This window comes from Corvus brachyrhynchos, unplaced genomic scaffold (genome assembly GCF_000691975.1).
Source record: "Corvus brachyrhynchos isolate BGI_N302 unplaced genomic scaffold, ASM69197v1 scaffold87, whole genome shotgun sequence".
Lineage (NCBI taxonomy): Eukaryota > Metazoa > Chordata > Aves > Passeriformes > Corvidae > Corvus > Corvus brachyrhynchos.
Window position 1 is genome coordinate 1,557,636 of NW_008239767.1, and position 23,182 is coordinate 1,580,817.

The window sequence follows — 23,182 nt, forward strand, 5'->3', positions numbered from 1 at the left end:
CTGCTGCTTAGTGTTCCCTGAGGTTGAGTGAAGAGTCCTGACAATTCAATCATTCAGCTCTTGAGCTGCTATAGAAGTTCACATGTACAGCAGTATGAATTGCCATTTTTTCTTCTTCAGTTTGTATGAGGAAAATTTAATTACGCGGCCTGTCTGGGAGAAATATTCTGAAGTTAAGGAGGAAAGTGTACTGGATGTCTTACGTTGTCTTGTTCTGCATCGCTGCCCAGATGCCCAGACACCATTCCCGGAGGCATTTAAAAGCATGCAAATGTGGCACTTGAGGACATGGTTTAGTGGTGGACTTGGCAGTGCTGGGTTAATGGCTGGCCTTGATGATCTTAAAGGTTTTTTCCAACCTAATCAATTCTATGACTCTAAGCCCTCATATTCTGAGTTTGAAATGATCATTTGTGAAATGCAAGAGAGAACACTGTCATGAGCTCCAACAGCTGACTTTCTCTGAAGTCTCTCTCAAATCTCACAGAAACATGAGGTAATTCTGAAACAGAGGTTTTCCATCCCCAGCACTGTCCCCAGGACTGGCCCACGCCACCTGCTGCCCTGGGGCTACAGCAACCTGCAGCCACGCCTTGTTTGAAACACACTGGTGCAAGCAAAGTTCAAGGTAACCTCATGGATCAGGGTCATACTACTTTTCAGCACCTGCCCATGTGTATGCTAGCACACAATGCCTCCCTGCATGGCAGAAATGCCCTCCCCTGCTGCTGACATAGCTCCAGACATGCTGTTTCCTGCCACAGGGAGCTCTGCCTCCATGGCTGTCAAGATCCCAGCTGAGAAATCTGGGAAATGCCAGAGTGAGACACACCATTCTAAAAGCGTCCTGTACCAGATCCTTAACAAAGAGCATGGAAGTGAGACCAAGTGGCACCAGCAGCACTGCAGTCCCCACTGCTCCACAGGAAGCAAAGGCTGCCCTTGTTTGGGCAGGAGAAGAGTTGTCCTGAAAACACCAGAAGCCACATGCAGAAAAGCTTCTGAAGTGCTGGTGAAGACTTCAACTTTTATTAGAAACTTACCTTCCTTTTATCACATGCCTTAGGAGGATCAGTTTGTCCTCATACAACAGAACTGGGCCCCTCTTTTTGTTCTGGGTGTGGCACAAGAAGGGGTGGGTTTTGACCTGAGAGAGATTCCAGCCATTAGTTTATTGAAAAAAATCCTCTTTGTCAGTCTTTGACAGCTATGAATGAACTGGGCAGCTCATCAGCAGGAGCATCTTTAGCAGAAGTTCAGAAGATGAAGAATTTATTGTGGAAATTCTGGGACCTGGACATAAGTGCAAAATAATATGCCTCTCTTAAAGGAATTATTCTTTTTAATTCTGCTAAGTCCTCCAAGAACTTACATAGGTGATTATGTGCCTAGAAAGATATTTGACATTTTCATTTACATATAGACAAATGTTTAGTTTTATTCTTTTCTATGAATGTAGTTAAATGTTCTCAAAAACCTGTATTCCACTATTTAACGGTTTTTCTGCCTGATGTGGTTTATTTTGGTTCCTTTGACATGTGCAGTAGGTCACTCACTGTAAGCCAAAACAACCTCTATTAGACAAATTTTAAGTCATAAAGAATTAACTGTGTCACTTCAAACTGAGTTCCAGTTCAAAGGTAATAAAGCAGCCTCACCCTCACTTCACAGCAAAGGAGAGATGGTACCTGGGTACGTGATGTGAACATCAGAAGTATTTTAACAAAGGCTCCCTCACTGGAGAAGAAGATAAAATAACCATCTGACTTTCATCAGTGAGGAAAAGGATGCTGTGTTGAGGTTACACAGCCTTTATTTATTTATATCCTTTTATTTATATAATTTAGTATGTCTACATTGAAACCCTGGGACAGCAGTCACAGAGCAAACTAGGACTACTGATTGCATCCTCTTGCTTCTGATGCCAAGTTCAAGCTCCTTAGGAAGGAAGGTTGCCTCGGTCAGCACCATGGAGTGCATGAGTCAGTAAAAGCTGAGCTCTAAGTACACTAAAGTAAATGGAAAGACTTATTGACTCCAGCTTGCGCTGGCTCAGACCCCCGGCTCCTTCCACAGCAATCACTGCTCTTGGCTGCACTGTCAGCAGTGTGCTATACTTGGGACTGCACCAAAAGGATACTTGAATGCTTCGGTTGTTCCATTATATTGCTCGTGGTGGATGGTTTATAGGCTGCTCAAAGGCTGTGTGACTTTATATTTGTTTCCAATGGGATTCAAATGCTGATTCTTGAGGTGTAATATCATCCAGATGCTTGGTATTGCCTTGAGTGTCTATGCTGCAGCATCAAACCAGCAGAGTTCGTTTCAGTGCAAACTTTTTTCACAATAAAATCAGGCTGAAAGAAACCACTGGTTATATCCAGGGGGATGATAAGAGGAGAAAGGCCTCATCTACAGCAGCTTACACAGTTTAACTAGCTGGCATTTTTGTTGTCTCTGTGGGTAAAATGCAATTTTCACCTAAGTAGAAAGTAGCAGAAGCAGGGTTATGTTCTGGATTTGTGCCTTCTAAGGCCTGCTGCTTCCCCCGGGTGCTGTATGAGAGAGCCAGCAGCCCTTGATTCTGTCTGCAAGCACATTCCACAGTGTCATTCAGCTCTTAGGTGGGATGACCCTATTCTCTGGAATATTTCTCCATGAGCTGCAGAAGGCAGCCTGGAGAACTTCAGTTAATCCTAGATTCAGTGAAGCCTCCATATGAAACAGACTCACCATCTAACTCTGGGCTGAAACAGGTACTCAGAGTTTATACACAGCCCAAACCACCTTTGCTGCAAACAAAGCTGTTGTTTCACAATTACTATTTTTAATAGTTTTTCAACACTTTCCACCAAACTCAGAAAATGTTTTCTACATATTTGCAACACATTTTCAATTTTTTCTGGTTTGGCTTGATGTTTGGCAAAATGTTAATATTTTTGCAGGCTTCAGTTCTAAGAGGATTTCAGGAAGCCACTAGCAGTGATAATGGTACAATTGACAATCCAAGAGAGCAACATCTCTCTTGGATTATGGAACCTCATAACCACCCTTAATGTTTTACTTCTTTTAAGACCACCAAAACTGACTGAAGCAATGGGGAAGGGCCAGGTACAGAGTAGTCCAGAGCTGGGTCATGAGCTGGAGTTCAACAGGACACCCAGGCATGCAGCTGTATCAGCAATTGCTTGGAAAAGAAGTATACAACTATGCAAAGCTTTGCTTGTACCCTTAGTGATCTCTTCTGACAAAGATATTGTGCTTACTATCATTAGAAAAATCCCCTTGGCAAGAGGGTGGCAGGCATCATGATGGAGTGTAGGTCCTCCTGCTAGAATCATAGAATGGTTTGGTTGGAAGGGAAACTAAAGATCACCTAGTCCAACCCCCCTGTCATTAGGAGTGACACTATCCACTAGACCAGGTTCCTCAAAGCCCCATCCAGCCGGGCCTTCTGGCCAACTTCCAGGGCTGTGAATGTGGCATTCACATGTCTGGGCAAGCTGTTCCAGTGCCTCACCACTCCCACAGTAAAGGATTGCTCTGTACACATCTGGCCTAATCCTACCTACTTTCTTTCAGTTCAAGGCCATTCCCCCTTCTCCTATCACCACAGGCCCTTGTAAAAAGTCCCTTTCCAGCTTTCTTGTAAAGCCCATTTAGGTACTGGAAGGCTGCTATAAAGTCTTTCTAAAGCCTTCTCTTCCCCAGGCTGAACAACCCCAGCTCTCTCAGCCTGTGTTCATAGGAGAGGTGTTCCAGCCCTCTGATCATCTTCAGGGCTGTCCTCTGGAGTCATTCCAGCAGGTCCATGTCCTTCTTATGCTGAGGGCCCCAGAGCTGGAAATAACAACAGAATCTGTGCAGAACCTCAGTGTGGGAGGCTCTGGCTGGGTTACTGATTGACCACATCTGGGCCAGCAACAACATGCGAAGAAGAAATTGTACACCCAGCCCCTGAGGGGAAACCGGCACCTCACATCAACAGAATGCAGACTCTCCAGAACATATTGGCATCCCTGCTCTTCCCAGGGGAGCTTTGGCTGGGTGGCTTTGGAGTGGTCTCAGTGTCTGTGGGTTAAGGGTCCAGCTGCAAGGCCTTCTCTACTAGGACCCAGGCAATAAGTCAGAGGAAGAAATAGGACTGTTCTGCCACACAGAAACAGCACAGAGTGAGGTGAAAACATTCTTGTGTTTTTGACAGTTGTCTGAAGAGCAATTGGGATTGCACAGTGAAGAGATGGGAACAGTAAAACACGGTGCTGTTATTATATCAGTGCCATAGATATACATATTTATGTGTGCATATATATTCAAAAACTCCATCAAGGCTGTGACAGGGCTTTTGTTAAAAAAAAAGATACTCCTAAGAGAGTTACAGTTCAGCTGGAAACATGTGTTTTACTGAATATTATTACAACAGATCTCAGAACAAGAAGTGTCTCGTTATATGTAAATTAAAACCAGTGTTTGGTTACATAGAAAAGAAGACCAAATGGGGAAATTAAACATATTTGAAGGGATATAAACTATTTCAACTTCATCCTGAATCCACAAAATCCTGACAATTTCCTTTCCATGAAAAATCTAATATTTGGAATCATCCTCACAGCTTGCAGCTGCTGGTAATCCTGGGGGAGATGATGACTTTTCCAAACTCTTCATTTCTGGCTAGCCTGGTTGCAGGTTTGGCTGACACTTCTTCTCCTCTGGAAGTGATGTTTAGGAAGAAGAGAATTGCTGAAGGCTGACAACAGTCAGCCAGTTACAGACTTACAGAAGAAAACCCAACCAGGTTGGTTTTGCCCTAGTACAGGGCACGAGGCAAGAATGCTGAACTTCCACACTTAAATGAATGATCCTGTGTGAAACACTCCCTGCTGTAAGATATTCAGATTCTCTTCCAGGTAGGTATGGAGTCAGTCGCTGTAAAAGATGACAAATGGTATGTTCTACCTTCTGTCCAGACTGCAACAATCCCAGGAAAGAAGAGATATTGTTATCCTTAGAGAGTGAGGACAGGAGGCAACAGGTTGCTGAGAGCTATATGACAAGGCAATCCCTCCAGAGGCAAAGGATGAACACAGGGTGTCCTTAGCTCTGAGTTCTGGCACCCACAAAAACACTCAGTGAGCCAGCAGGTCACAGGCTTTGGGTATGTGATTGAGGCTCAAGACCATGACTCCACAGGGCAAAGACCACTCCTTCTTCAGAAATGGCTGAGGCAATCCTCTTGCTCTTTTTAGATTGTAAATGAAGATACCCACATAGTGTGGTGAACCACAGTGCCCCAGGTTAGTCTTGTAGGCAACAGTAGGATGGAGATGGGGCTGGGTGTACTGGAAACCTACGTCTTGAGGCTGCGAGCCTGCTCACTGCTCCAAACCAGCACCTCCATCTCCTGATGTTACCTGGGTAGGGTAGATTAGACCTGGAGTATTTCCACCTGCCCAGACTACTATCTCAGCATCATTTGGTGGGTAGACAACACTACAAAACTTCTTCTCCATCTGTACTGAGTCAAAATTACCTGCTTTTTTCAAAGCTGAATTTTAATGTAATGGGCTAGATTCCAATGTGCTTAAAATGCTGCCCAATGCTCATTCAAATTATTGAGTTACACATATATTCTTTTTCCAAAAGTTATGTTAGAAAGTGTTTTTTTCTACAGAGAAAGTAGTGCTATAAGCCAGAAATACAGACACCCACTATGAAGGGCACAGAACAGAAGTGTTTACTCAGGATTCGTTATTTTACTTTTTGTTTCAACAGAATGTCGTGTCCTGAAATGTCTCCCTTATGTACAAACACTGCAGCAGGAAGCTCAGAAAGCCCTGATGGAGTTTATCTCAACAATGCTCCTTGGAAGCCTTGGAAGGTTTGCTTGGATTCTTCAGGTAATCACCTCTCTTTGAGACATTGATGCAGATGCTATTGACGAGCTCTTCTTCAGGCCTGTCCTAGGAGAGGCCACCCTAAATGTACTATTTATAGAAACCCGATATATCAAGCCAGACTGGCTTTGAAAACAAATGACATCTGAGCTCTAAAATATTTAATTTTGAAGAGATGAGAGAATACTATGGGCTAAATAAACACATTTTGAACAAATCATTGATGTATATTTGTAAGCCATATATGCTTTGATGATGAAGTAATTTTGTAACATTTTAGAATTAAAAGCAGAGAAAATGAAGCATTTCATGATACTGTGTGCTTTAACCTTGGTCTAAGTGTTTAAAGATTCTCTAGGAGCACCAGCATGCTTTCCAGTTGTGCTAGGTTCAACTGTATTATTTCTAGTGAGCATTTTTACAGCAGTTTATACTATATGCTTTTGGCTTTAAGGACCAGGGGCAATGGCCAATTTTATTCAGTTGAAGATAGGTACATAAAAGGCTGATCAATGGTAAAATCAGTATAAATCCTTCCTTTTCCTTGCCAGTCCCTGATCCCAAACCTTTTTCTGTTCCACTCACAACTCTAGTCCTTGGCTGTAATTGCTGGATGGAGCTCCCCCTTACTAAACTGCTTTCTTAGAGGTTCTTTTCTAAGTCTTGCAGCAAGCAGTGGGCATTAAACCCCTCTAAAAAGTCCTTCCCTAACTAAGGAACTACACAACATGAATCAAAAGTTTGTTGATGGACAAAAGCCATGGTGCAGGATTGTTTCCAGAATGGGAATAACAAAGGCTGAAAGTTACTGTGTCATGCCATAAGTGGCAGAACTGATGTAGCCCAGTTTCCTACATATTTAAGACCTTTTCCCTTTAGCACTCCATGTACCCTCTTATAATTACCCTCACTTCCTTCCAAATAGATGTCAGATATTCCTTGGACAGCAGAAATGCTAAAATATGGTTTCCTACAGATGTGTACAATCTGTTCCTACATCTCTTACTGCAAGAGTTCCACATCTCCACCTCCAAATGCACTATGGCATGCCCGAAAAATCTCTCTGTCTCCTACCCGTCTGGCTGGAGAACAGGCAGCACGTGTTGGGATGGGTGCCAAGTGATGTGTGTGCTGACTGGCCATCTGTCAGGATGAAAAAAACATTGAGCTTATACTTTAGCGGCAATAGGGGAAGCTATTTGTATACATTTCCTGTCCCGTTCCTCTCCCAATGGTTTCCATGAAATTTAAGGGAATTAATTTCTGAGTTTTTTCAGTACCGGGTCTAACCTAGTTTTGCTTGGCAAGGGGGCTCAAATTCACCAAATGGGGGCTGACAAACAGGGAGACAGACAGGTCAACAAAGAGTATGATAGCTTAGAATTCCTTAGAATGTCAAGCTAAAGTCAAAGGAAAGAGAACTTGTGTACACATATATGTGTATATATATATATGTACCAATGCACATCAACAGAGATGGATGTTGAAAGGACTCTTAGAAGTCAAACAACTACAGGAAAAAAGAAGTTTAAATAATAATAAGAGTTTAGTACCTACCAGTTTTGACAAAAGAACACACATTTTCCCCCCACTTTGTTAACTGAGGAGTAAGTTGCAAAAATAAAGTGGAAAAAGCAAAGCCCAAACAAGACAAACCAACTAAACCCCTGGGTACTAGAGTGATCATGGAAGTAACACCCTCTACACAACTCACCTCCCTATGTCCCTAAGCTAATGAAACCTTTCAGAACTGAATATTTTTGGGCTGATATTTTCCATGGAAAGCCCTCAGAGCAGAAGTTTTTGGTAGCTTTTCTTTTGTTAAAATGGTTCAATAGTACTGCCACAGACCAGCTAGTGCAGGGTAACATGGTTAGTTGTTTGTGATGCTGAATGAAAATATTAGTTCCACACATTTGCTTTTTGTCTGTTCTTCTTAAGATTTAAACAAGCAGAATACATCCAAAACTGGCATTTGTACATTTGGTATTTACAGTATCATTTGGTAGCAGATGTACGAGTTTCTCAAACACCTCCCAAGTCCTATAAGCTTCTACCTTTACTACAGATGCTCCACTTGCACTGAGACAGTGCAGCACAGACCGGGGTGGAAGGAGCAGGGCTCAGCTGACCTTGCACATGCAGCCCCTTCTGTAATGGAAATGGGAAGAGCTATGCTCTCATCTCAGTGCTCCCACTGCTGGTGTGAAGAGTGCAGAGAGGGGAAGAAATACCCTCATCTCAGTGGGATGAGTGAGGAATTTCAGAAAGAGGTAAAATGTACAGAAAACATGTAAAATGAGAAACAGCCTTGGGGGCTTAGAGAGAGGAGCAAAAAGGATGAACAAAAAAAAGGAGGAGAGAGGGACAGAAGCAGCTCATTAAGAGTGCTCATTTCTATGCAGAATCCAGCTTACCTTCCTAAGTCAAAGGCCTGCTTAATGACTCACCAACAACTTGAACCCAGGAGAGGGTTCATGGTTCTGTAGCCTGAATTTCCGGCTAATGAGAGCACGCCAGACAGTCTCTGCTCACAGCTTTATTTCTTATCAAAACCTGTTCAAGGTCTTTGACTTTATCTACATGATATACAACAGCTTCCACTCAGCTTTCCTTGAACTGGAGGGCATGATGCCAACAAGTTCCCATGGCTTGGCTCACCTGGAAAACAATGCTGTATTTGCTGACAATTCTTTTAGCCTGGTGTGTGTCTATGTAACCAGCTGTCTGAAAAGAATGCCTAGTGCTCCACAGGGAAGATTGTGGTCAACGTCTTGGGTTTTCAAGATGACTTCACCTTCTACCATGAAGACAAATACTAGGCTTCAAAGGGAACTCCCACAAGAACTGATACTCATGGATCTCACCTCAACATGCATTGAATACAAGATTCAGTCCTTCAACAGGTCTTTAATGAAACACATCTTCTTTAGTATGTATGCAGTTAAAAACCACAACAACCTTGAGCTAATGCTGTGTAACCAAACATTCCCTATCTCAGACCCGATCATGTAGGGAGCATGAGTTGTAATAATCTTGGTATCTTGTTCAAAGGGGCTGAGATACCACTGTCTTGCTGAGGACAGAGTAAGAACCGGTATTTACTGTACTTAAGCTTCATATGAAGGTGGAGGCTGTGCAGGTACAAGAAACTGGCAGGAACAGGAGAGGTGAGGGATTGTGAGCAGAGGTTAGGAGCAAAAACAGGAGCTCTTCCTGGAAGGTGGAAAGGCATAGCACCAGAGAGCCTTTGGAAGTCAATGGAAATAATGCATCAGAATGAAGAAGCAGAGACAGAAATGAACAGAAGGCAAGAAGATAACAACAGAAAATCCCTACACCAGAAAAAAAAAAAGAGAGCGTGAAGGAGAGAGAAGCAACGAGGAAAGGTTTGTAACCACTTTCTTTAGCTTCTGGAACTGAAAACAGAAGGACTGTTTCTCCAGCTGTGAAATCCACCAACGAAGCATGTGTATCCATCCCCCTCTAGTGCCCAGGAGACGACAGCATTGCCATCACCTAGACTGTGAACTTGGCTGCTGGAAGCGTGCCAAATAAAGCACCTACCACTGCTGATGACCCAGGCAGAGCTTTCACTCAGAGACACCTCTCCTCTCCTGTGGCTGACTTATTCAAAATTCTGTATGGCAATATTTTTAAATTGTTAGAAGAAACCTGTATTTGCAAAATCAAGAATGAAAAAGTAAATTCAAATTGCTTGTGAAACCTTACTCCAGTCTCCTTCCGAACATGATCATAAACTCTTTTAATGACCTGGTTACAAACTCCTGTGGTTTCCCCTCAGGACTCCCTGCCTTACTTAGGGCAAAGAATGGCCTGTGCTGTGGGAGTTTGTTATGACTGTGAAATGGAGGAGGCTGCTGTCGGCTATGGCTCAGCTGCTTTTGTTGCAGCACCATCATTGCAGAACCTGAATTAAAATGGATCTGCAGGGCCAGGAACAATGCCCTTACAGTGAAATTGGATGAATGACACCTTACAGACTGTGGGCCAGCCATGTAAATTCAAGTGGCATTATTCCAGAGTAGTATTGTCCCAGGAAAAGATTGCTACTAACAGTGCTGACTGGAGTAAAAGATGATAGTTTTTCACAGTGGCAAATACAAGACCTGGGAAAGGTCACCACAGGCTGTGTCTCACACTTCCAAAATGATGTATAGTGCTGTAAGCTCTGAAAAATCAGTCTGTGCACACCTGAAGTGCAGGAAGCTTTCAGCAACTCTAATCTAGGTGTTTTCATTCCTCCTATGTAAAAGGAAGTGATAATAATGCCTTTCTTTTTAGACACATCTTTGAAGATTTTAATCAGTGTTTGTAAAGAGCTAACAAATACTGTACTTGAGAACATGAGGGAATCCCACTGAAAATTAATAAATTCAGTGTTCTATGCTAAATTCAGCAGCACACACTAAAATAATGGAGAAGCCTACACACTACAGGGAAGGGATAAATAGAGAAGATACTGAAGATCAAGCTTTAGTAAGCACCAAGTAAGGCAGTGATCCTGTAGCAAAAGTAACATGCCGTTTCCAGTGGTGGGATCCATCTTGCAAGAGAGTCACTTGCACTCTCTCTAGAGCATGGAGAGGGACATGCTCTGAGGGAGATATGCCTCCCTTCTCTCAGACACCTACCTTAGTTTTGGATAAATCACACTATGAAGTGCTTTACCTCTGCCTATTGATACGGCTAAGGAGCCCACCTGACCATTTGAGATTCACTGCCTAACTTCATATGGTAAAAATGAGATTAATCCTACCTCTGCGGCATATACAGAAGTGTTCTGGATCTGGTTTGCACCTGCAATACTAACTTTAATGTCTTCCAGTTAACGTCAGAAGCATGCTTGGATTTGCAGTCCCGGTCTTCTTTAAACAGTAGGTTTTGGACTTATGCTTTCAGCTAAACATGTATTTCTAATAACAAAAACCTGATCTAGGCTTGGAAACAAAGTTAATTCTGTGATTTTATTCATCTGCCCATAAATGCCTAAGAAGGCACACACAGGACATCACATTTATAAATCTATGTCCTATCTATATTATCTATGTTAATATTTCTATGGACTTTTTTTGTTTGGTTGGGTTTTTTTGTTTTTCCTGTGGAATGCCTTTCTTACCTCTTTTCTAGAAACAAAGATATTTAATTCAAAACCTAAAATTTCACTTTTGCTAGAAAGCACTTGTAAGTTACAATCTCAGACAATTTTATTTGCAGACAGGGCACTGTTGTAGGGTATGGGTGTGTGAAACGTGCAGTTCTTTACTTCACATTAATAGAGGCACACAAGGAAATATATGCCCCTTTTCTATCACAGGTCTGCTGATAAAAGCAGCCTGACTCAGGGGAAAAAATGGAGACAAGTTTCTATAATAAATGTATAGTCTAAAAAAGCATCAATTCCTTTAATGACAAAAAAGGGATCTCATTGAAGACAGTGTTACTATTTGTACAGAAATCCTCAATCTTTCCCAGTAGGCTAGGAGAGAGGAGGGTGAGTCAGTAGTTTGGTTTTGCTTGGGCTTGTTATCAACTGTTGTGCTTATTAGGTTGTGATTTTGAAAGTACAAGTTGTCATTCTTCCTGTGTTGTCTCTCTCTTTCTCTGCCTGGGGGGGTAGCAGAAATGTTGCAAGATGAAGCACTCCACATCTCACCTAAGATAAGAACATCTTCATCAAAGGAAGACATGGCCACAGCTATCTGCAAGTAATCTCAGGAGCCAAGAATGCCAAGCTTCAAGTAGCATGGGAATGGTCCCCTTTCAGTCACAGCAGAAACAGTGTGACCCACACACACTCATAAACTGTAGATTTTTACTTGGAGGGAAAAACGGAAATCTAGTGTGAAAAATAAAGGTCTTGTTTGTGCAGACGACCACACTGTGAAGGGTCCAATAATCTTTCCTTACCAGGATCTTATTAGCAATAAAACATAATCTGTCATACACCTATAACAGACAAATGTTTGCTTCCAAATATACAAATATCAGCTGGTGCCTTGGAACATAACTTGATGCAGTAGATGGCTGTGGTCACTGCGGCATGAGCAGGAGGTTGCAGATCTGTTGAGGAGCAATGCAGCTCCTGGGATCAAGACACAAAGTGTGATCACAGACAAGGAAGGGATGCTCTAACCAGGAGGAACAGTGGCACCATCTCTACTGTGCAGTGTTGTCTAGGAGCTCAGCACAACTGGGAGGGCAACCAAAGGTGTAAGAGTAAGTTGTCATTCCTGGTGACATGGTACATAATGGTGGTGTATCAGACCAGTCTGCTACCAAACACCACACTGTCATACAGAAGCGACCACAGAGGTGTTGCATGTGGCTCCTGACCATGCTGCTGTGGCACCCTGGACTGGCAGATGTTGGTACTATATTTCTTCTGGGATCTTGAGTCCCCACAGCTCTGCTACATCATCCTGTACAGTCCCTTCATCCCTAATCTATGTAGTTTTCACACTCCTCTGAGGCACCGAACATGTGAGCTCTGCACAGCTTTCTGAGGGTGTATGGATAGGTGTGGACTCCCTCGCCCACACTCCAAGTTGGATGAAAGCAAGCCAGTTCAGATCTGAAAGTCATGTATTTGCACAGATTCAACAGCTTGGGTACAGCCCTGGGCCACTCCAGCTACACAGATTCCAGAAGTGGGTGGCATCCAGTTGGCCTGGAAAGTGAGTGAGGCAAATGTGTGTCTGTCTGCACCTGTCCTGGTCAATATATATGAGCCAACAGCATCATTATTAGGAAAATAAGATTAGGGCAGGGACTAGGAAGGTCCTCCTACAACATCCAATCTGGTCTCACTCATCGTGGATATCAATTCTGTATATGATTGCATCCCCAAACTTATCAAGTTCCACCTGAAGATAATCTAGGATGTGTTTGCATACCCTCTTCCTAATGGGACAGTGCATAATGGGACAGAGCCTCCTGATCTGATGGCTGGAAACTTTCTAATTCCAGAACTTTCTAATTCCAATTCTAGATTGCTAACATTTTATTATATGCACATACTTTCTACTACCGGTATCAATTCAAACAACTTTTCTCACTCAAGGTGTTGGATATCCAAGATGTTTTTAGACAACAGTGGTGTTCCCTATCCATCTGCCTCTCCTACTCTGATAGGTTGCAACTTCTGGTCCACATCTCAGTCTCTTGTTTTTGACTGATGAGCTAACATTATGCTCACTTGACCTCCTCGATGAATCTCTCTGATACAGAGGCGAATCTCAGATTTGCTTCCATCTGTTCTTTCCTTCACCTGGAGGTCATTTTGTTTCCTGTTCTATGTCAGTATCACATAAGGCTTCATTGCTTCTTCTGAGACTCCACCTCCTAGCTATCTCAACCATATCTCCCTCTCCTCTGTTGCAACTGGCTTCCCTAATTTTCTCTTTTGCCATTCCATCATCTGCCTGCTTTTCCACATCCATTCCCATTACTGCAATTTAATTTCTCAATTTTTTCTTCTCTTATCAGTCTTTTTGTTTTTGTTTTTGTTTTGTAACTGCATCCTTCTTCCTCTCTTACCCTTCAGGTTGGTTTCCTAGATCCCAGCCTTAAAGAAAGGAGGAAAATTCTCAGATCTCCTCCTACAAATTGCTACACAAGCCACCCTTGCTGTTGTTTGTTTTGGGAAGGTAGAGCATTGCTTGCAAGAGTAATTTTTCCTTTAGTCTTGCCTATAACAGTCTTTCACAAGAAGCTGAATGTGTGCAGTCGTAGGCAGTAGCTTTGACAATACATATGAAACCACCAGTAGGTCTTGTACCACCTCCTGGCACATTTGAAGGAAAACAACCCTAGGCATTCTTCTACTGCAATGTAAATCATCCCAGTATCTTCAGACCTGAGCAAAACCATTCCTGTTTTCTATCTCATCCTCCTTCTTGCTATCATCTTTTCAGCATGCTAAGGAAAGTGTACTAAGAAAGCATACTTCTTTATTTCCACTAATCTCATCTCTGGGTGATGCGAGAAGCCTATCAGGAAGACAGAGCAGGATGTTAGATAGCATGAGTGTTCACAAAGTCATTGTATGCCTAGGAAATACACTTTGTTCTGCTGATCTCCAGAATATTTTGACTTCTCCAGCTAACTTGCTTCTGCTGTCCTGCCTGAGATCCCTTTTTCAAAGGAAACAGTTTTGAGTTAGTTCAGACCAAGGGTTTTCCTACTATTTTACAGTGAAAGATTATCCCTTCTTTGCATTCCAAAATATGTTTTAGTTTACTGAGGGTTCCTCAAAAGAAAGCACTGGAAAGTACAAATCTACAGTTTATTATTTAGGTAGCTTAAGAAAAACAAAACCAAACTGTTTCATGCTTTCTATAAAAAGGAGATGATGCACAATATCAATAGTTGGGGTTTTTTTTTTGGGGGGGGAAGGGGGTTCAAGCAGATGATTTTTCAAGTTATTGTCTTTATTATATCCACCTCAGAAAGTAAATGGAAGATGACAAAATCCTGCAAAGGGGCTGAACTATGTCCTCTTGGACACAGCTTAGGAGAAATCAAAAAGGTGGTTGTGCCCACTCTCGCAAACAACTGTAAATTTTAAGGAGAATTCAGGAAGACTGAATCTTGTTTAGGTCCTTACATTATCAAAATATCACAATAAGTCAGAACATATTTATCCTCTTCTTGAGTAGACTTTCACATCTGATTGTAAAACAATGAAGGGACCAAAGGTACAAACAGAAATATTCAGGATTTCAGCTCAGCTGAGTAAGCAACTCTTGACACTTCTGATGAAACTGTAAAGAACAACATAAGGAAAACAGGCTGATAACATATAAATAGTGTTTCCTAGCTGCAGGCATATGGTAACCCACACTTGAATTATGCAGAGTGGAAAAACCTTTCCTTTGTGGAGATCCAAATATTTCATACTACTTATCTGTGGTTTTAAAAATATAAGGCTTGATCGTTATGATTGTTCCTCCCTTTCCCACAAAGATAAGTAAACCACCTCTGCCCCAGACCGAATCCCAGCATTAACCACTGTCCCGTTAGGCTCTGTGCTAGTGAAATCCCAGCAGCAGCATCAGGATGTGCAAACAGAGATCAGTTCCTGTGCAACCCACCCCAGGGCTCACAGTGCGCTGCAGGCTCCAGGGACAAATTGCAATGTGCACATGGCTTGCACTGCATGTTGCATTGCATAGCACCCACCTGCTCCCAGCAGCCCGTCCTTCGCAGAGCCTGCACAGCCCCACTGAACACAACCCCCTCTGAGAAATACACTTGCTTAGTGATTCCTGTTTTTCATCAATCTCTCAAAGACAAAAATGTTTGATTATTGAACGACTCACAGTGCACCAGAAAAAATACCGCTTGTTTGGTTTTGCAGTGTCCAAGCTCAATCTCCTAACACACTGCACTCCTCTCCCATGATCTCCAGGGCTGTGTTGCAACTTTCCTGGGAGGGCCATGATCTACACAGTTAGAAGGTAGAAACAGGGTAGGGTGATCTATAGATTGACTGCGAGACTGATCCATTGGGAGTACCAATACTGCTGTCAGATGCTAAGGCTGACAGCATGTTGAATGAGATTCAATCCTGCTTGGCAGCTTTCTGAAATCTGTAGCTATTATTTGTGAAGGGAAGAAACTGCTGTTGAAGATGACCTACCTTTTATGCTTACAGCCATGGTGGCCATGGGACTGTGATGAGCACAGGCATTGAGTATTTATATCTGGAAGGAATCTGATTTTCTGCAATCCAAGTTAATAGAACCTGTTGCTTAAGTCATCTTGTGGTACCATCGTTATTATTGGGTTTGGCATTTTTAACTATTGAAGATTCCTGTATCAGATAGAGAGTTTCCCACAAGATTGCCTATGTCTGAACTGTGTGGATACAACACAGTGACTAAAACTCAGAGACTAAGATTAAAAATATTGAATTTTAATTCAAGCAGACATGTGGACTTCACAGATAGTGAGGTTACAGTTTGTGTAGTTACTGTCAGTGTTTTCAGGCAATGCTGGGGCTGAACAGGAGGAACAAAGGACTCCTTGCTTCCAGAGGCAATTGCCTGACACGAGAGACACACTGTTAACAGTTCTCTGAGTTGCTACCACACATTTTTTTGTGAATAATGAATTTCCATCTCTTTACTGTCACTCACTCACTCACTGTCACTGTCATGTTAAAACTGCATTGAGCTGAATATCTCTGCTTATCAGACTAATCAATAACAAACCAACAAAACGTCTCTCTTGTGCTTCTCTTCCTCTCAGGCGTTAGCTTAGCAAATGGGAATGGCAAACTGCAGCTGTAAAATATTTTCTGGAATTGTTACTTCTCTGGCACTAGATTATAACATAAACATATGGAAAAATCTGCTTTGGGATTTTCCAGTTAAGCACGTGTGACAATATCTGTGGCACAGTTCCTACCAATAGCACTTGACAAGTTTGAGGGAACAAGGATAAATCTCTTAGAGGCTACTCTTCCAAGGGATTTAATTCCACATCTCTGGGAAATGCTGAGCAAAGATTTCCTTATCTCCTACAGAGTCACTAGTAGTGCAATTAACTTCCCATACATCAATCACTGAGTGAGTTATCAAGCAGGCAAGTTTTGCCCTGTGATTCCTGCCACCTACCCTCTCACCAGTGACATCCACTGCAATTCTAAAATCAGCAACCAGCTGGGTTGAGAGACACAAAAGTTGCTGGCAGTATAAATTCCCTGTCTTTTTACTTGCAGCTATCTGTCTGTCAGCCTGGGTGTCTAAGCCTTGTCAGTTCAATCCTTTTGTACCTATGCTATGTAAAAGGTCCCTATTTATAGCTGGATCCAGACAAAAGCGTAGCCCTTACAACCAAGGCTCTCAAAAGAATAATAAACTTTCTTGCCTTCCACCAATGCCTACTGAATTAGACTGGCCTAGGGGCTCCTTCCAGCAGTCAGATTTAGCCTGACCAGAAGCAGAGGTTAGAATAGTTAGATACACAACAGTGCTGATGTTTAATTTTAAAGAACTCCCAGTAGGATGAATATGCCTTGGGTTGTTTTTTCTTATTTCACAAAAGGATTGCACAAAAATGAATCTGAAGCAGTTTTGATGAAAGCAGTGAATCCTGTTGATAAGTCATTTGATAATTAGCTAAACAAAGCTCTTGACAGTTCACAGTAGGAAATCTGATTCAAAAAGGGTGGAGAGAACAATCTGATAGATCTGTATTTCAACATATGTATTTGATCAAGTAAATTTTTATTGTTCCCTGCCACCTAATGGTATACATGAAAAATTACAAATCAGTAAGACAATTCTCAACTTATGCTATTTCTAATAGACTTTGATATATTTATTTAAATATAAAGATGAAAGTTAGTGATAAAAATGTGAATTACTATTGCTGACTTTCACTGAGGTCCAGGCTGCCTAAATTAGTCTAAATTCTGTGTTTTAGTGAAGCTGTATTTCTACATTAAATGCCTATGCTACCTATGGGTGCCACTGAAAACCTATTTAAAGATGTTCTGTTCATCTAAATGAAACGTAGGCAGAACTTTTTCATATACATATTTGAAACAATCTTTTATATAAACTTAGAAAGCTTTAATGAACAACATTGCCACAACCTAGCTGAATTTTTGAAATGGGGCATAGAAATGCTGAACCAATCCTAGATTTCCTAGAGTCATACAAATTGCATGAGTGTTAAGCATTCCTTCTCTTAGTGGTGACCAACAGAATTCTCAGGTACTCCATGGTGATGAAAATCATTAGTCAAAAGAGACTATAGAACACCTAGACATTTTTTTCTCAGATGAAGAAAATTGATTGGGTGAAGGAAAAGAGAAGTAATAATAAATACCACAACCATCTACTTTATTTAAAGACAGCTGCAAGTGGGTGACTGCAGTGGTGCAGACACCAGTGCTACACTGAAAGAAACCTTAGAATCGGAATGTGATCCGATATCTGAAACCTAGCCTAGAAAAAAATACCTAGAATATCCTATAACCGCACAGATGATCAAACTAAAAGGAACAGATATGTACAAGGAAAAAATCCCTTGCAGTTTGGAATAAATTTAGGCAAACTGACAGCTGAGTATGGGGTTTGGCTCTTACAAAATTAATAGCACAGGTATCCCTAAAGTATGATCTATTTTTGGGTAGCTTTGATTATTCACACTCTGACTACAGTTCTCTTCAATCTTCTCATGCTTGACAGCAAAGAAACATGGGGCTGGATACTGCACTGACTTACGCAATACTGCTTCTCTGGCTAGAGATATTAGTTCAACAAATGGCCAGGTGATGCACAGAAATTGATGTCTCCATGTGTAACAGTATGGCATATTTTACAATTTTATGGCAGCAGTAGGACTTTCACTTCTTCACCAGCTGGTAGAGTACAAATTCTGTATGTATAATTTCAGAAATTACTATTAACATTATGGGGTGATGGGAGATTTATTACTTTTGTAACTGATCACAGCTCCTACTCTGATCAGCAGCTAAAGGCCAGTCTGTGGCAAGGTGAACAGAATCTCAAACATTTATTTAAACCTGTTGAATGTGTTGCTTGGTACATGGTTATCTCTAGAGCAGCACCTGCCAGCAGCAGGCAGAACACTGTGGAAACCTGTTGGGAGCTCATGTGATCCAAAGGTGACTTCACATCACCATTACTTAAAGCCATCTCTGTATATTTGTTTTTTGAACACTGCTTATAATGTCAGCTGTATGTATGTATATACATATATACAAAATACATTCAACGTACATCACTCCACTTGTTTCTGAATCTGATTAAGATTTTTGGCATAGTTTTCTGACCAGTCAAATCAATTTTCACTTATTACTGAACAACAACAGGCATTTTAGAACTGCAAGGCATTAATAAGATTATTTCAGTATGACTTCACCCGGTAGTTTTGCTATCAAGATCATAACTTCTGCTTGAGCTACAGTATCTCTTCTACAAAGAAATCTAGTTATGATTTGAAGAGTGGAAGTGATGAGAATCCAGCATGTTCTCAGGTAAATTGTTCCTACATTTAACTATCCCCAGGATAAAAATGTGATCCCCGTTCCTTATACAAATTGGATTTCATGATGACTTTTTTTGGCATTAGAATTATGAGCTGTCAACTATTAGGAATCATTTCCCTGTACAGGTATTTCTAGATTGAGTCAGTAGAAAATAGAGTTAAATATGCTCTGCAGTTTCAAGGCAATTAAAACTGATTGAATTAAACAGAGGAGTGGGATTCTCATCCTGTAATTATGAAACACTGAAATGTCGCATAAAGAAAGCTGAATAATGTCTCTATGGATAGACACTGCAGTTTCTAGCCTTGATTCACTTAATGTTATGAATTACTCATGTAATTTTAAAATAGAACTGTCTTCAACTTAAGTGTGCAGTGTTTAAAAATCTAAAACACAGCTGGGGATGAAACCCACAGTTACTATTCCAGACTCAGCGGGAAGCACTGTCTTACCACAGAGGTGGGTCATATGGCACAAGTAACTGGATGATTTCTGACCTTACATGCAAATGAGCACAAAACTACTCCATTAAAGCTTCTTTTCCTTTTTTTTTCTGCTCTCTGCCAGACTACAACTTGTCTGGTTCCAGATAGATTGCCCCAACCTGCTTTTTATCAAAGTGTAAAATAATAATTTCTCTGCTAAACTGCAAAAGGGTCCCTGGCTTTCATGCTACCTAAGATGAAACCATTTACTTCTAAGTCCTGTTGATCAAAACTATTGCTTGCCTTGTTCAGTTTGTCTTACTCATTCTTAGGGGTAAGACAACCCTTTCTGTTCCCACATTTAATCTGTACAGGACTGATAATAAAACCAGTCAAGTCAAATGCTACAACTTATCCTTCTCACGTATCCAAGAAAGACTGTCCCTAGTCAGCAAAATACCCCATTTGTCTGAGAGGGGAGGAATGGGAGAAAACAGCTCCAAAGTACCAGCACAGAAAAATAAGGACAAAGCAGACAATAATTAGGGTAGCAGGAAGACAGAAGACAGCAAACACATGAAAACAGCTGTAGTGCCAAGACCCAGGATCAGTGTGACAAGAGTGCTTACTAACAGCTCCTATTAGAGGGGGTGAATCAGCTAATCAACTGTTGGGGTGGAAACATGCAACAGGGAGGAAAACTTACAGCAACACTATAGCATGTCAGACAGAAGTGACAAGACAACAACTGTGCTCGAAGGAATGCAACAGAAATCACCTGGATGCTTTATCATCTACAGAAATGTAATTTCAGTAAAGTAACACCTACTGGGAAATGTGATAAGTTTAAGGTTCAGCTGCAAGCTATGTAAATATTTTGAGAGATTTTGAAATAGAATAGTAGACTTGGAGCCATATGTTTATGTCCAAATCCAATACTGCAGCTTGCTTACAATTAGATCCACGTCAATCAGAGGCAACAACATAGACTTCAAAGGAGTTACATCTGATTGATGCTGGCACAAATATGGGCATAATCTGGTCTGTGTCAGTAGGGTCTGCAATCACCATCAGATCCTCATTAATTGCTCTGCATGATTATTCACAAATAATAGTAATCCCTGCCAGAGTTTTTAAATGGTTGTCAAAAATACTAAGGATGTGCAAAATGACTAATACACACAGATGGGGAATGCAGCTGATTTCAGCTCTTAATATCTGCTGTACAGATTTAACAGAAGTGGCCCTAAGTGATTGAACAACTTCCAAAAGAGAAAAATGTCTTCAAAATGTAATTGAAGTTGCTGGAATATCATAATGCATAATGCATAATGCATGCAACAACGTGGATGTAATTATTACCCCACCAGAGCTGGAAAGACATGAATGCTGGGACTCAACTCCACTAAAATATTGGTCAGCCAAAGTACATTGGGATAAACCTCTCTGATTGAGATAAACCTCTCTGATTGCCCCCTTTTTTTTTTTTAGTACCAGTGCAAATATCCAAGGCCATGTGGACAAACCATCTTTTGTACTCAAAAGACAATAATAATTCAGGTGTTAGTATACCTACAGATACTTTTTTCTCTTTCACCTAGGTCTGACTAGCAGGTGAACACATCTTACTGAAGATATTTCTTCTTTCCACCCTTCCATCATAAATGCTGTAGCTTCCTCTGTAAGATACTGGGCCACATGACCATTCTTTTCCTTTTCAAGTTCCATGTATCACCAGGTATAGGAGACAAGAGTCTCTGAACTAAGGAAGGAGTATCTTTATCTGTCTGTGCTGAAAATTGAAGCCTCTCCTACAAGGTCATCACCACATTTTATAAATAACAGCATGGCATATATTAACTGTACATAAAGAGAATATATCTTACAGTTTATAATATGAGTTTAGCAATTCACAGATCCAACAACTGAAATATTAGTAATAGACGACAGACTCACATGTAAAGGAATTCCTTTCTATACTATTGCTCTCCATTTTTTTAAGTTTTGCAGATCTTGCCACAACGATGTGAAATATAGCTAAATTCCTCCTACTCAGATACACTGCTTTCTGAAAGAAACACAATTATTTGAATACTAAACTTGGATATTTGTAATATCTTGCACTATTAGCAATATATATTACATGATTATATATCACTTGATGGTTATGATGTTTTCCAGGTACTAAACTTTTTCAAACATCTATGTGTAGCCTTCAGGTGAAGCTGAAAGCAACCTCAATATTTGACATTTATACTCCTCGTTCATTGCAAAGATGGATTTTCTATTACTTATTAAAATTCTCACCCCTTTAGAAACTTAAATAGTGACTTGCTTCCCTGGGACATACTGGAATATGTTCAAACTTGTTTGATGCCATGATCAATCACTCAAAATTTGAGTGCACTGTCAGCAGTTTCTAAGGATAAAGGGCATGTTAAAGAGCAAGTGGATGGTCTTCCTAGTTAGCAGCAGGATTAAGCCTTTTATTTTGCACAAATCCTAATGATTAAGAAATTCTAAGTCAACATGAAAAAAAATTTCACAAAATACATAATGAAACAATAGTCTTCACTGAAATGGAACTGTGGTCATTACAGGGATTTTCAGTAATGGCTTGGAACTCAGAAAAAAAAGAATATCTAATCATAACAGTTATACATATTTTAAATTAGACATGACATCTCATATTCCAGTATTTAAACTAGGCCCTGTTCATACAGGGTTACATATGAGCCCTCTCATTTGGAAGAGGTGATGCCATATAGACATCATTCTAATTTCGAGCCTTTTCCTTTGAGGCATGGTTTTGAGTTAGAGCTCTTGGAGCAAAGTAAAAATGCTAACCAGCATGGTTGCTCTTACAGATAATATCAAAACAGACAGGGAAGAACAACTCAAAGCTTGTCACGTGTTGGAGGCTGAATGAAAGGGGTTGATGAAGAGGTATGCACACGGACAAGATGTGAAGCACTGACAAAAGGGAAAGGATTGATGTGGAGACAACTAAAAGGCAGCAAGGATGGCTGCACAGAGGAAGCTACGAAGGCTGCAGAAGTAGACCAAGAAGATTCACCTGTATGATGGAAGGAATGTGAGGTGTTCACTTTGGTAAGGAGAACATTAGAAAGAATGTTTTTATAAAACCTTACAAAGAAAATAAGTGCATATGAAAGATCATAATTTCAATAAAATATTGTAGTGAAGGTATGAGCAAGAGTGTTTGGAAGAAAAGAACTTGGAAAAAATTAATTAAAAATAAGACAGACTGAGAGCCAGGTTGGATGGGCAGGTGAGAGGGGTTTTGAGAGACAGAGTGTAATATCTGCAGATCTGTGAATTCTTTTTACCCTTCTGGGGCACCTGCTGGCATAGCATTTGAGGATTTCAGATATTGGTGAAGGGAGCCTAGAAGAAAGATGGAGAGATTTCCAAGGGCATGTAGAGACAGGATAAGGGGGAATGGATCCAAACTGGAAGAGTATAGGTTTAGACTGGATATCAGGAAAAAAAGTCGTTACTGCAAGAATGGCGAAGCACTGGAACAGGTGGCCCAGAGAAGCTGCGGATGTCCCATCCATAGAAGCGCTCACCGCCAGGTTGGATGGGGCTCTGAGCAACCTTTCCCTTCCCCTGGCAGATTGTTGGAACTAGATCATCTTTAAGGTCCCTTCCAACCCAAACCAGTCTACGATTTGTCGATTCTGGGGTGGCGACACGACAACCCCTGCAGTGGAAGAAAAGAGAAGAGTTTAAGGGGAGAGGTGCAGCCTTTGGTTTCAGCTGCGACTGTGACTGCACCGAGGGGGCGGCGA

General features: G+C 41.2%; 1 pseudogene; it reads left to right on the plus strand.

Annotated features, from left to right (window-relative positions):
- The window catches only part of LOC103621460, a 16,765-nt pseudogene extending 4,916 nt beyond the window's left edge, over nucleotides 1-11,849 (plus strand).
- Nucleotides 11,850-23,182: the final 11,333 nt, after the last annotated feature.